Raw genomic sequence first — 14,328 nt, forward strand, 5'->3', positions numbered from 1 at the left:
CTCTCTCTCTCTCTCTCTCTCTCTCTCTCTCTCTCTCTCTCTCTCCTCTCTCTCTCTCTCTCTCTCTCTCTCTCTCTCTCTCCTCTCTCTCTCTCTCTCTCTCTCTCTCTCTCTCTCTCTCTCTCTCTTCTCTCTCTCTCTCTCTCTCATCCACGCCTTCCTTTCCTCTGGAGAATACAGACGTCCTTTCCCAAACAATATTTCTGAACTCCCTTCAATATATTTTCTGTGGGGCGGTGGCAAGAGCAGCAGCCATTGTCCACTAGTATCTCACGTCGGCTACAGGATGTCTTGACTGTCGCTTCCCCCATGACAGGCTTTTTAGCCCTGGCTTCCAACTCTGAACGGCTGGGGGTGGAGATGTGCGTGGCAGACCCTACTAAAGTGGCCCCAAGCCCGTCACCCAGACCGCTGCTTCGACACCTTTGCAAGCCTGGGGACAAGTCTTGACGAAGCCCCTCCACGGAGGAAGCCTCCAGGAAGCCTTGAAACAGTCTGGCGGAGGTACTGGGGAACTACAGTGAAGCCCTGAGACAGTACCATGGAGGTACTGGAGTACCTAGCGTCACCCTGCATACCTCCACGTCTATGTTCTTCTCAATCAACTAATTCCTCAAGTGACACAAATAGAAAGCCACCATAGTACTTTCTTCCTTCTTTCCCCCTTCAAGGATTCTTTGTGGATTTCTGGTGTTTTTCTATAGATTCTTTGTGTACTTCTCCAGTACATACCTATCAGTGACTAAGGGGAAGTGAGGTTTAGCTCTTTATACCCCGCCTACTAGCCTTGTTGTACCTGTTGCGTTCATTCCGTCCTCAGGCTATGTTCATTCCATCCAGCGGTCGACCCCACAGATGCATTCATTAATTTTAACGTGTCGTTCATTCAAAATAGACATTTTCTCAAATATAAATTAATATTGTTATATATTAGCATATTGTGCATATTTAGGCATAGGTTAGGTTAGGAATTTAAGTTCTGTTGGCAATTATTTGTATTTGTAGTACGTGGGTGATGCATTTACAGAGTTGCGAATCGAACAGAGGTTCGATTAGGATTAATACAGTGTATTATTCTCAAACATGTGAAATAAAATTAAATATTTATATATGAAATTTAATTAAACTGAGTATCCCCGAGAATTTGACATTAAACAAAACTTTTGTCTTGGAGCTCATCAAAGAAAACTTATACCATAAACAATTGAAGTTTTAAACAGTTTTCTTTGTTTTAGGACAAAGGTTTCTTTGCCAGTTTACAAATATAATATTATTGGAACCTGATTAAATCTTCAGAGCATCACAAATATCTAGATAAATATCCAGGTGCTGAACCAGTTGTATTTACGTATGTAGGTTAGCTTAGCATTTTAAAAGCACCGACTCACCTTCTGTGGTTGTTCAATAAACCCTTGAACTATATGTTTAACACATCTCTAACCTTGTCCATGGAGGACAGAAGAAAATGTATATATGTTGGTTAGCATTGTAAATGTCTGGCCACGTCTGTGGTAAAATAATAATAATAATAATAATAATAATAATAATAATAATAATAATAATAATAATAATAAATCCCGAAAGAAATGAAGAAAAGGTCCAAACATACGCAATAAGATTCTTTCCTAAGCCGAGGAAACGGAAGTGTATGGAGGGAGAGAATTATCATGAGAAAGCGCCAAGCCATTAAAACTATATAGCACTGGGAAGAAGTCAGGATAAGGATTTGGGATGGGACGGGGAAGAGAAGGAATGGTGCCCCAACCACTTGTGGACAGTCAGGGATCGAACGCCTCAGCACACTGACGGAAAGGGAAACACAAAATATGGGGATATAATAGAGATATTACGAATTGAAGGGAATTTACAAAACACACGAGGTAGTAATGTTCAAAGCGAGAGGACAGTAAAATAGAATAAATGTAAAGGGGGTTTGATGAGCCGTGGAAGCCTTCTGGTTTCTCGGTTTTATATGTAAATATGATTATTAAATATGATTTCGATTATGAAATCGAAAGAACAGTCAAGTGTGTCAAACTATTCTTGGTTCGAATGGCGGAGCTGAGGCTCGACCCTGAGAGCCTATCTATGTGAGTACAGAAGAACCTTAAATAGTTCATTTATAACAATTCGCTTGTAAAATATAATAAGCGATACTCACAGGACAAGACATGTAAAAATATATATATAGTACTAGGAAGCATTCGACGGAGATGGTGGTGGTGGTAGAGTTTTTGTAGTTGTTGTGGTGTTCTTGTAGATGTGGTTAGTGGGTTGTGGTAAGGAGGTGAGGGGGGGGGGGATAGTAGCTGCGATAGAGGTGGTGGTTAAATTAGTGGTGCTTACCTAACAAGTGATTACAGGGATACGAGGTCCAGCTCTATGCATCCCCATCAGACCTGTAAGCCTGAAGCCATTTTTTCTTAGGTTTCTTGACGTTCGAGTTCTCTATCGTGTCTGCTCCTGAAGTTGTGGGTGGAGATGCCTTCGACACATTCCTTTTTACAGTGCATTGCACTTGTTGAATAGCCGTTCCGAGTATATTTCTCCTGACGTTTATTCGACGTATTTGCGTCCCAGCTTCCACCGACGTCTTATTACCCCCCATTTGTTCCTCGATTAAAAAGAGGTTATCCTTGTTCAACTTCTTCATTTCGTTCAGTATTTTGTATGTAGTTAATATGGTCCCTCTGATTAGTCTTTTTTCTATGGTTGTGAAATTCAGTTCCCATAACGTGTCCTCTTAACTTAGTCCTCGTGTTACACTTTTTCCCGTTTCGTTGTATGTTCCACCATGTATGAGTCCAATTCTTGTTCTGTATATTCTAGAATTGTTCTTACACCTTACCTGGGTTGTGTGTCTTTAGTATTAGTGATGGAAAACATATACTTTCGACTCTCTCTCTCTCTCTCTCTCTCTCTCTCTCTCTCTCTCTCTCTCTCTCTCTCTCTCTGTCTCTTCGGTTACTTCTTTCCCATCTTCTTTGTCTTACACATGCTGGAGTTTAACTCTAAGCAGTTCACTCCCTCACTCCCTGGGATCGGTCATTCACACACATTAGGAGCAACAACGAGGCTAGGACCGAGCCTTGGGATGACCTCCGCTTGCCGGCATCCCTACAGATCGGTCAGGTACTCCCTTACCCAGTTCAGCATCTTCCCTATTCTATTATTTCAACTCTTACTATATAATCGAACACAAAAACCCAGTGGTCAGTGGTTCCCTGCGGGCGCCTCATACCCTCTCTACGACCCGTCTGCCTCACTCTGGGTAAACACCAGGCTTTGTGTTGCTGGTGGGTCGTCCCGCCTTCCTTTTTGTGAGCGTTATGATGTATTACCTCAAAACTTGCCTATCCTATCAGCGAAGGATAGGGGGGACGAAGGGGGAAGTGAAGTTTAGGTCTTTATGCCTTCTCTCTCCGCCTACTAACCTTGTGTAAGTGTCTGTCCAATGGATCCACTAGTTTTTCCCTCCATGTTTCGATATCCACTTGTAGGGGAAGAGGTGGAGGTGGGGGAAGGAGGGGTTCTATCATCACCTCCCCCAGTCTTTTCTATATGAAGCTCTGCCCTCACTTTGTCTTACGGGCTCACCATAGCCCGTGCTACATGGACACGTCATTCTGAGTAGCTAAATCTAAAACAACAACAACAACAGCTCACCTTGCTACTGTGGCAGCAACTCTCATCGTCGTCAGGTTGATTTCATTGCATTTGACATATTCCTCTCTATAGGCCTTCAGATATTTGTTGAATGTAAATTATAGCTACCACTCTCTTAATGACCTCCACTGGTGGTAATGGTAGTGGTACCGGATGGTGGTAGTTAGGTGAGGTCGGTGTTTTCTATGAAGCTTTTCAAGGTAAACTAAAATATTCACAATCAATTAGTATGTCACATATGCACTTATTAAATAACCCAATATTGACTATAAGCAAGTACGAGAACGGGTTGGGGTGGTGGTTGTGGTGGTTGTGGTGGTCAGGGTGATGGTAGTGGTAGAGGCAAGTGGGGGCCCCCTGGCCGCTGTTTTTGTGAGGAGAGGATAAACAGGGGCCCATCTTCTTTTATCATACACATGCATACTGGCTATATTATTGGCAACAAATTTGCATGATTGATTCGATCTCTATGCATGTGGTTTGGGCCATGTTTCTGTTCGAGCTCGTGATGGCAATGTGGTGGTTACAGGGGCAGAAGAACGAACTCTTTAATTTTGCAATGGGTATAAAAACCGCGGCCACAGCAACACCAGCCCCCGAGGCAGTTATCCGACGCGAACCACCATGAATATCTAATGATGATGTATGGCTGTTGGCGCCTAGAGCTCTTATGTGCCCTTCGTAACTAGCTTTGTGGAGCTACCTACCACACACACACGTAAGGAACAATGACAACACCATATATCATGTGCCACCTATAAGATATATATATATATATATATATATATATATATATATATATATATATATATATATATATATATATATATATATATATATATATATATATATATATGACAATGTCAGACCACGGAGGAAAATGAAACAGGAAGATGTTTCATTCCTTTTGAGATGTTTGATTCCTTCTGAAGATGTATTTAATATACGAAAGTACTTAAGGAAATTCCTGTTTCATTTTCCTCCGTGGTCTGACATTGTCACATTCTTAATCACGTGTTTATTTTCGTGATACACACACACACACACACACATATATATATATATATATATATATATATATATATATATATATATATATATATATATATATATATATATATATATATATACATATATATATATATATATATATATATATATATATATATATATATATATATATATATCTTGAAGGAAAAAGACTATACCTTTTATAAAAGACTATTCTTATATGTAAATTAATACATATACATATATTAAAATCTGTAAATCACTCCTTCTGAAGATGTATTAATATACGAAAGTACTTAAGGAAATTCCTGTTCCAATTCTTCCTCCGTGGTCTGACAGTCACATTTTTAATCAGGTGTTTATTTTTCGTGATTTACACACATATATTAAAATATGAATAACAGTGTATCCTCTATTGCCCAACCACTTGGGCTGGACGGTAGAGGGATGGTCTGGCTTCATGCAGGTCGGTGTTCAATCCCCGACCGTCCAGAAGTGGTTGGGCACCATTCCTTCACCCCCTTTCCCCCTCCGTCCCATCCCAAATCCTTATCCCGACCATTTCCATGTGCCATGTAGTCGTAATGGCTTGGCGCTTTGCCCTTTTATTATTAATTATTAATTATTAATTATTATGATATACGCATGTGTCATGTACACACTTAAGAGCGTATGCATACAAGAATGCTAAACGCTCCACTATACATACAGCTATACAAAATATTTTATACACTAAAAAGTCTTTATACAATTACAAGGAGCACCAGATGAGAGGGTGAGGCGCGCATGTACACCGGCGCACTTATGCACACACACGCGCCTTCACCAAACATACGCACACACACACACACACATGCGTATGCGCATACGCACGCCCGCAACAACCAAAAAAGAAAGTCATTCTGTTATCCACACAAAAAATCTCCCCATATCCTGTCCGCGCCACCACCCGTCTCCCTGTCATCCCTCGTCCAAGTTTCCCGTATTTAACATTGTCGGACCCAACAGAAAAGTCTTGTGATTCTGTCCAATTTTCCGGTCAAATTCTCGGCCGCTTCAGACGGTGGGAGGGTGTGTGTGAGGGGAGAGGAGGGAGGGACGGGGGGATCAGAAAGGTGGAGGGGTTTAGAGATGAAAAGGGAGGGACATCAGAAAGGGAGGGAAAGGGAAAGGGTGTTTAAGAAGACGATGGAAGAAGCTGGACAGATGGACAAATGGGAAGAAATAAGAGGGACTAGAAGTACTAGTAGTACTGACAGTGGGACCGAAAGAATGGAACAGGAGGAAGGCTTAGACAAAAGTAAAACGGGACACCGATGGGAAGGGAGTATAACGAAGAGAGAGAGAGAGAGAGAGAGAGAGAGAGAGAGAGAGAGAGAGAGAGAGAAAGAAAGAGAGAGAGAGAGAGAGAGAGAGAGAGAGAGAGAGAGAGAGAGAGAGAGAGAGAGAGAGAGAGAGAGAGAGGGACGGAGTCAGGATGCGCCACGGATGGATAAAGAGGCGAGGGATAGGAATCTTAGACATTACAAGAAAAGGAACAATGGGAAGATTCAAGAGTTATTTATGGGAAAAGGAGGGAGGTGTAAGAGAGGGCTAACCGGAGCACCTAGAGAAAGAAGAGGGAAGGAGGAGGAGGAATTAGAGGAGGGAATTATGAATTATAGAGGGAGAATGAGAGAGAGAGAGAGAGAGAGAGAGAGAGAGAGAGAGAGAGAGAGAGAGAGAGAGAGAGAGAGAGAGAGAGAGAGAGAGAGAGAGAGAGAGAGAGAGAGAGCTGCTTACGTAGACAACAGGAAATCAAAGAAGAAAGCGAAAGGAGGAAATCAGAGAAATAAGGGGGGATGAAGTAGAGAAAGAAGGAGAAAGGGTCACAGGGAGATGGAGGTAAAGAAGATTATAAAGAGAGTAGGAGGAGGGATCAAAGAGATAATACAGGAAATAAACATGTATTTAACATATATAAACATGTATTAAACAGAAATAAACAACATTTAACAGTCAACAACAGTATACACTTGCCCCCAGCGGCTATAGTAACATAAATCACCTTATCGGTGACTCGAATCACCCACAATTCCTCATATATTATCAACACTAATGACAATAACTGACCGATTTCCCTTTTCACAAGGCTCGGAACCTTTTAGTGTGTGTGTCTTATTTTCCTTTTGGGTGGCAGAGCCCGACTCCAGGTCTTCAACATCACCGTCTGCTAATTGGTCGCGTGGCCATTTGCATCGTCAGTCACAACTGCTAACACTTTTGCAATGGAAATGTATGATCAGAGGGAGGCAGGCGGCCTCTGGGGGGCGTAATGTAGTCATTCTTTGGTCTCCTGGCCTTTTTTTTTTCTGTATATTTATGAGTTGTAATGCGGCCTTTTCTCGAATTACGTGAGAGTGGTCAGCATTTTTCCACGACATTTAAATATATGCATTAGCGGGGAGGAAAGGGTGGGGTGGGGGGAGAGAGAGAGAGGGGGATGAACAGGGGGAGATAGTGATGGTGGAGGGGGAGAAAGAGAGGGGAAGATGGTGATGGTGGGGGAGAGAGAAGTACCTCTAATCTGTTCCTTATGTTGACACATATTATTTGGTTATGTAGATTAGATCGTATTTTTTCCCCACTTTCCCCGAGTTGTTATAAGCCGATGGGGGGCGGGGAAAAAAAGAGGGGGCGCAGACAACCGGAGGTGGGGAAGTAACGAGAGACTGGCGGGGGGGAGAAGGGGAAATATTGTGGCGACATTAAACATTCAAAGCTGCATCAAAATTCTATGAATACTCTTTTTTTCCCCCCTGCAGCTTGGGCGATGTATTGTTGAATCGTTACATTATATATGCCGTGACAAAGGAGTAATGTTTTAAGGTCTTGGGGGCCAGCGGTTAGGCTATTAGGCTTTCCATTTATAGGTGCAAATTTCCCCTGACTAATTATAACCCATCGTGTTCTCTGCTGTTCTCTTTTTGTTATTCTTCAACCAGTCCTTTCTCTCGAGTGAGAGAAGGGACTCGTTGTTCTTCAATTGGGACAGTTGTTCTTCAACGGCAACTGTTTTCCTTAACCGGAAACGTTCGAATTTATGTCGTGCTTAATCGGAAACGTTCGAATGTACGTCGTGCTTAATCGGAAACGTTCGAATTTACGTCGTGCTTAATCGGAAACGTTCGAATGTACGTCGTGCTTAATCGGAAACGTTCGAATTTACGTCGTGCTTAATCGGAAACGTTCGAATTTACGTCGTGCTTAATCGGAAACGTTCGAATTTACGTCGTGCTTAATCGGAAACGTTCGAATTTACGTCGTGCTTAATCGGAAACGTTCGAATTTACGTCGTGATTAATCGGAAACGTTCGAATTTACGTTGTGCTTAACCGGAAACGTTCGAATGTACGTCGTGCTTAATCGGAAACGTTCGAATTTACGTCGTGCTTAACCGGAAACGCACGAATTTAAGCAACTACCTAACCAATATAGAGATCGATGCATAGCAAACGTTAATATGACGGTGGTTTCCTTTTCTATAACACGTCGCATTTTTAACGTATTAGCCGATTTGATTAGATGAGAGCTATTTGAAGAGTTAAGAGACATTGGAATAGCGTAGGTGTGGTGCCAATGGACAATACTTGCGTAACTGCTTCGTGAATCTGGCCCCAGGTTCGTAAGTGCTTGCGTAACTGCTTCGTGAATCTGGCCCCAGAGCTTTGCTCATCTCCTCTGTTCGAATCTCACTTCTATATATCCTTCACCAAAATTATTGCCACCAGAACTTAGACCCGTAGCCTAACCTAGGCCTAACTATATATATATATATATATATATATATATATATATATATATATATATATATATATATATATATATATATATATATATATATATATATATCAAATTCAAGTAAATGACAACGATAACTTATATATGAGAAAATGCTATACTAAATGGCCCATACTTAACCTACCCGAGGACCCACAAACAGAAAACGAGACATCACGTCAATTTCGCGAGACGCTTCTAATTTGAGCACATCATTCGCTGGATATCGTTTAACTGATGTTTACGAGGCAGACGAAATTGCAAAATCTTGATGCACAGTTTCCAGATGTGGAAGGTATCTAAGACTACTGTAATTTGTATGCCTTCCTACGGGTCTAATACCAGTGGGTGTCGAAGTGTGTACTCACCTATTTGTACTCACCTATTTGTGCCTGCAGGATCGAGCACTGACTCTTGGATCCCGTCTTTCGAGCCATCGGTTGTTTACAGCAATGACTCCGGTCCTATTTCCCTATCATATCTAGTCTTAAAGTTAGTAATCGAGTTTGCTTCCACAACCTGTTCCTTAAGTGCATTCCATTTTTCCACTACTCTCACGCTACAAGAAAACTTCCTAACATCTCTGTGACTCATTTGAGTTTCCAGCTTCCTCCCATGTCCCCTCGTTCTGTTACTATTCCGTGTGAACATTTCGACTATGTCTCACTCTCTCAATCCCCCTGAGTATTTTATACGTTCCTATCATATCCCACCTCTCCCTTCTTTTTTTCTAGTGTCGTAAGGCTCAGTTCCATCAGCCTTCGTGTGTGTGTGTGTGTGTGTGTGTGTGTGTGTGTGTGTGTGTGTGTGTGTGTGTGTGTGTGTGTGTGTGTGTGTGTGTGTGTGTGTGTGTGTGCGTGTGTGCGTGTGTGTGTGTGCGTATGTATGTATGTATGTATGTATGTATGTATGTATGTATGTATGTATGTATGTATGTATGTATGTATGTATGTATGTATGTATGTGTGTGTTTATGAGCGTGTGAATATATGTGAAACATACGTGAAAACACTCGAATATGCACGAAACACACGCCAGCGAACGGCGTGCGTTCGCTGGCGTGTGTCAGTAAGTCCTTACCTTAAAAAAAAAAAAAAACTTAAGAGGCCTCTTCTCCTTCTTTTCTTGTGTTCACCTCCCGCCGCTCACTCTGGCGGTACAAAGCTTCTTTATACCAGCATGAATGACAGTTATCCTTCAAAGAGACTCTTAAGAGAATCCACAGATATGTAAACTAACCCATTACTGTTATTAGGCGAGAATTCTTTTAATCTCTCTCCTGGGGGTTGGAATATGGCTTCTCTTCGCGCTCTGCTATTTTCCTTTTGAAGGATAAATAGCGGCGAGTGTGTTGAAGGGGGGGAGAGGGGAATAATCCAGCGAATGACCATTGTTGAGAAGCTGACAAAGGCTGAGTCTTCGCTGTCCACCTCCTGGACGCAAAGGCAAAAATCAACTTCATTTCAACTAATGGACATTGCTATACAAAGGTGGTCCAAGCGGTGTGTGTGTGTGTGTGTGTGTGTGTGTGTGTGTGTGTGTGTGTGTGTGTGTGTGTGTGTGTGTGTGTGTGTGTGTGTGTGTGTGTGTGATCCAATCTTCCGTGGTGTTCCACATCTGTGGTTTCACGAACTTAACAAGTATAAACGCTCAAGGATCCGTCTGCCCCGCGTCCGGCACCTTAATCCGGCATCATTTATCTCACGACACTTGATCACGAATCAGCATCACCTGACCCCCACAGGTCTCTGGCGCCATTGTTAATTATCAAAAGGTCTTTTAACCAGGTCTCTTCCTCCCCCTCTCTCGACAATTCACCACACACTACACTCTCACATTCCGTAATTATTAAGAATTATTTCAAGCATCTCGAAAAAATTCTCTGATCTCACTCGCGATTACGAATGAGATCAGCATCGCTACCCATTTCTTACCTTAATTTACCTGTGGGGGCTAACTATCTCTCTAATGGCCTCGCGAATTGGCCTATTCCGTACAAAATACGGGAAATTAGAGACATCCAACAATTTTCAATTTACCTGAGGGCTACTATTTCTCTAATGGCCTCAACGAGGAGATGAAGCCGGCGGCTTGTCAAAGGGGCCCCACAATTTGTCCTGATTTGCCTGAACTGTCTTGTTCACAAATTTTTTTCAGTCACGACCCCCCTCCCAATTTTTCAAATATTTGAAAATATTATTATATTTTGAGATGATTAAATATTTGAGATTCAAATATTCTTACATTACTTATCGAACACTATATTCTCAGTCAAATATATTTCTTGCAACAATATACCCGACCCCCATATACCATACCAGAGTATACCCGACCCCGATACACCCACTCACAGTACCCAACGACAATGTTCTGCAAAATGACAGTCGTCATCGTGCCTTTAGCTCGTCACGTGACACTGTGTATACCTTCGCCCCGTCCCTGACGTCTCCCTGACGTCTCCCTGACGTCTCCTACAACCTCTCGCAGCCAGGTATAAGTGTGCGAGCACTTCCGTCACTTGTGATACACTTTCCCCCCCCCCTCTTCGTATCGATTCGTCACCTCCAAAACAGGTGTGTGTGATACCAATCACATGTGATACCAATCACAATGTGATTCTCAGCCCATTCCCCCCTCCAACATTTCATCACAGTCACAGTGATTCGTAGCAATTGACTTCCAATAATTTTATCACAATCTCTTGTGATTTTTTTTTTTTACACACCTAAAAGGGGTACCACCTCTGGTGCAACTGTATGGACCCATAGCCTCGGAGAAGAAAATAATGAGTACTCAGAGAAGACTTGTGGATCCTCACTGAAGAGATTGTGGGTGAACTTTATCACAATACGAGTTTGAACTTTATATACACGCTTCTAGTGTGTTTCTAGCCTTCTATGTCGCGGAGGAGGAGGAGGAGGAGTTATGAGGGGAAAGTACCAAGCCATTACGACTATATAGCACTGGGAAGGTGGTCAGGATAAGGATTTGGGATGGGACGGGGAAAAGGAATGGTGTCTAACCACTTGTGGACGATTGGGGAGTAAACGCCGACCTGCATGAAGCCAGACCGTCACTTCTACCGTCCAGCCCAAGTGGTTGGACCCTTCTATGTCGAGAAACTGTCTTTTGAAGATTGCAACGATTTGTTAAGAGAAATCTAACACTTTCTAATGTCTAACGCATATTAGGTTCTGAATTCCACATGCACCTGAGTCTTTGATCTGTTTTTGAGAGACTTCGATAATCATGTAACCTGCTTATTAATGTTCTGTGGCTTCTGCTGTAAAGGTTTCGTATACATTGTATATGTGGGGCCTGACAGCTGAGTGGACAGCGCTCGGGATTCGTAGTACTAAGGTTCCGGGTTCGATCCCCCGGTGGAGGCGGATACAAATGGGCAGAGTTTCTTTCACCCTGATGCACTTGTTCATCTAGCAGGAAATAGGTACCTGGGAGTTAAGACAACTGCTGCGGGCTGCAGCTTCCTGGGGGTGTGTAACAAAAAGGAGGCCTGGTCAAGGACCGGGCCGCGGGGATGCTGATATGCGTCCCCGCATAATATTCGCTAATATACAAGCGACATGACACGTCCTTCCCTGTCTTGAGCAGTCGACATGACACTTTCCTTCCGTGTCTTGAGCAGTGACATGACACTTCCTTCCGTGTCTTGAGCAGTGATATGACTCAGCCCAAAATGCACTGAGCATAGGCCGGACAGACAGCCAACCAGCCAGCCAGCCAGCCAGCCAGCCAGCCAGCCAGCCAGCCAGCCAGCCAGCCAGCCAACCAACCAACCAGCCAGTCAACCAACCAGCCAGTCAACCAACCAGCCAGCCAACCAGCCAGTCAACCAACCAGCCAGTCAACCAACCAGCCAGCCAACCAACCACCCAGCCAGCCAACCAACCAACCAGCCAGCCAACCAGCCAGTCAACCAACCAGCCAGTCAACCAACCAGCCAGTCAACCAGCCAGCCAGTCAACCAACCAACCAGCCAGCCAACCAGCCAGTCAAAGAACCAGCCAGCCAACCAGCCAGTCAACCAACCAACCAGCCAGCCAACCAGCCAACCAACCAACCAGCCAGCCAACCAGCCAGTCAACCAACCAACCAGCCAACCAGCCAGTCAACCAGCCAGTCAACCAACCAACCAACCAACCAGCCAGCCAACCAGCCAGTCAACCAACCAACCAACCAACCAGCCAGTCAACCAACCAACCAGCCAACCAGCTAGTCAACCAACCAGCCAGTCAACCAACCAGCCAGTCAACCAACCAGCCAGTCAACCAACCAGCCAGTCAACCACCCAGCCAGCCAGCCAGCCAACCAACCAGCCAGTCAACCAACCAGCCAGCCAACCAACCACCCAGCCAGCCAACCAACCAACCAGCCAGTCAACTTGCCAGTCAACCAACCAACCACCCAGCCAACCAGCCAACCAGCCAGCAGCCAGCCAGCCAACCAGCCAGTCAACCAACCAGCCAACCAGCCAACCAGCCAGTCAACCAGCCAGCCAGCCAACCAACCAACCAGCCAGCCAACCAGCCAGTCAACCAACCAGCCAGCCAACCAGCCAGTCAACCAACCAACCAGCCAGCCAACCAGCCAGTCAACCAACCAACCAGCCAGCCAGCCAGCCAGCCAACCAGCCAGTCAACCAACCAACCAGCCAGCCAACCAGCCAGGTTAAGTGAGTGGCCGTGGCCGACACACTAAGCCGGACTGACCTAAGTTGTGAGCTTAAGACTGTATTACAAGGGGATCTGGTGCCTGTAATCGCCGCCAAATAGCCGGAGTCAATACAGGCCCTTGACTGGTATGCGATGATGGTGTGTTGGCGTGCTGGAAGATTACCTTAATTATTTTGGCCCTCGCTCGATGCTCAAGGTGGTGGTGGTGGTAGTGAGAGGGGGGGGGGGGGGGAGGAAGTCTTGGCGTGATTATTATATTAGATGACTTATTTTGGCCTTGTCCAACCACTTGGGCTGGTCGGGAGAACGCCGGCCTCGCTGCCTGCAAGGGGCTGGAGTGAAGAGATAAGCCAATAAGACTATGTAGCCCTTAGAGGGGATATGGGGACAATGGGACCGGATACGACGGGAAGGAAGAATGGTGGCTAACCCCTTGGACCATCCAGGATGGAACGCAGACCTTCAAGAAGCGAAGCCAAATGTAAATTCAGGTAAATATAGGACTTCAAGAGTGTTGAGACAGAAACAAGACTTGTTGTTGTTTAAGATTCAGCCACTCGGAACAAAAGTTGCAAGTAGCACGGGCTATGGTGAGCCCGAAGTGGACTTACCTGGTAGAAGAGCGGCGGGGCTGTGAACCGTGACACACAGGTGGGGGGGGGGGCGTGTGATATACAGCATTGATATCGAATATTCCAGGTAAACTCTGTCCTTAATTAGGATGATTATAATGTCAATGGGGACATGACGAATAACGATTCCCGCTCCTGTGCCAGGTAAGTCCACTAGGGGCTCACCATAGGCCGTGCTACCTGGAACTTTTTCTTCTCAGTAGCTGAATCTTAAACAACAATTCAACGTCAAGTGAGGCTATTAAACTCCAATGTGAAATATAAAATATGTCTGGGATGCTCCCGGACGCAGGTTCGAATCCTCGTCACGGCCCTTGATGGATTTGTTCTTAAAATATAAGACTTCAACGTGAAATTCCCACAAAAACCAAAATTGCCCAAACGCCGCGCGTTACGCGGACTCTGCGAAGTATGTTGTTATGTGCTATGATACATGTGACTTCTTGTGTCAGGTGTGTAATCAATATTTGAATCTTGAAGACTTCTCATGACAGGTGTGTAATCAA

The sequence above is a fragment of the Procambarus clarkii genome, chromosome 37 (genome assembly GCF_040958095.1).
Source record: "Procambarus clarkii isolate CNS0578487 chromosome 37, FALCON_Pclarkii_2.0, whole genome shotgun sequence".
NCBI classification, from domain to species: Eukaryota; Metazoa; Arthropoda; class Malacostraca; order Decapoda; family Cambaridae; genus Procambarus; species Procambarus clarkii.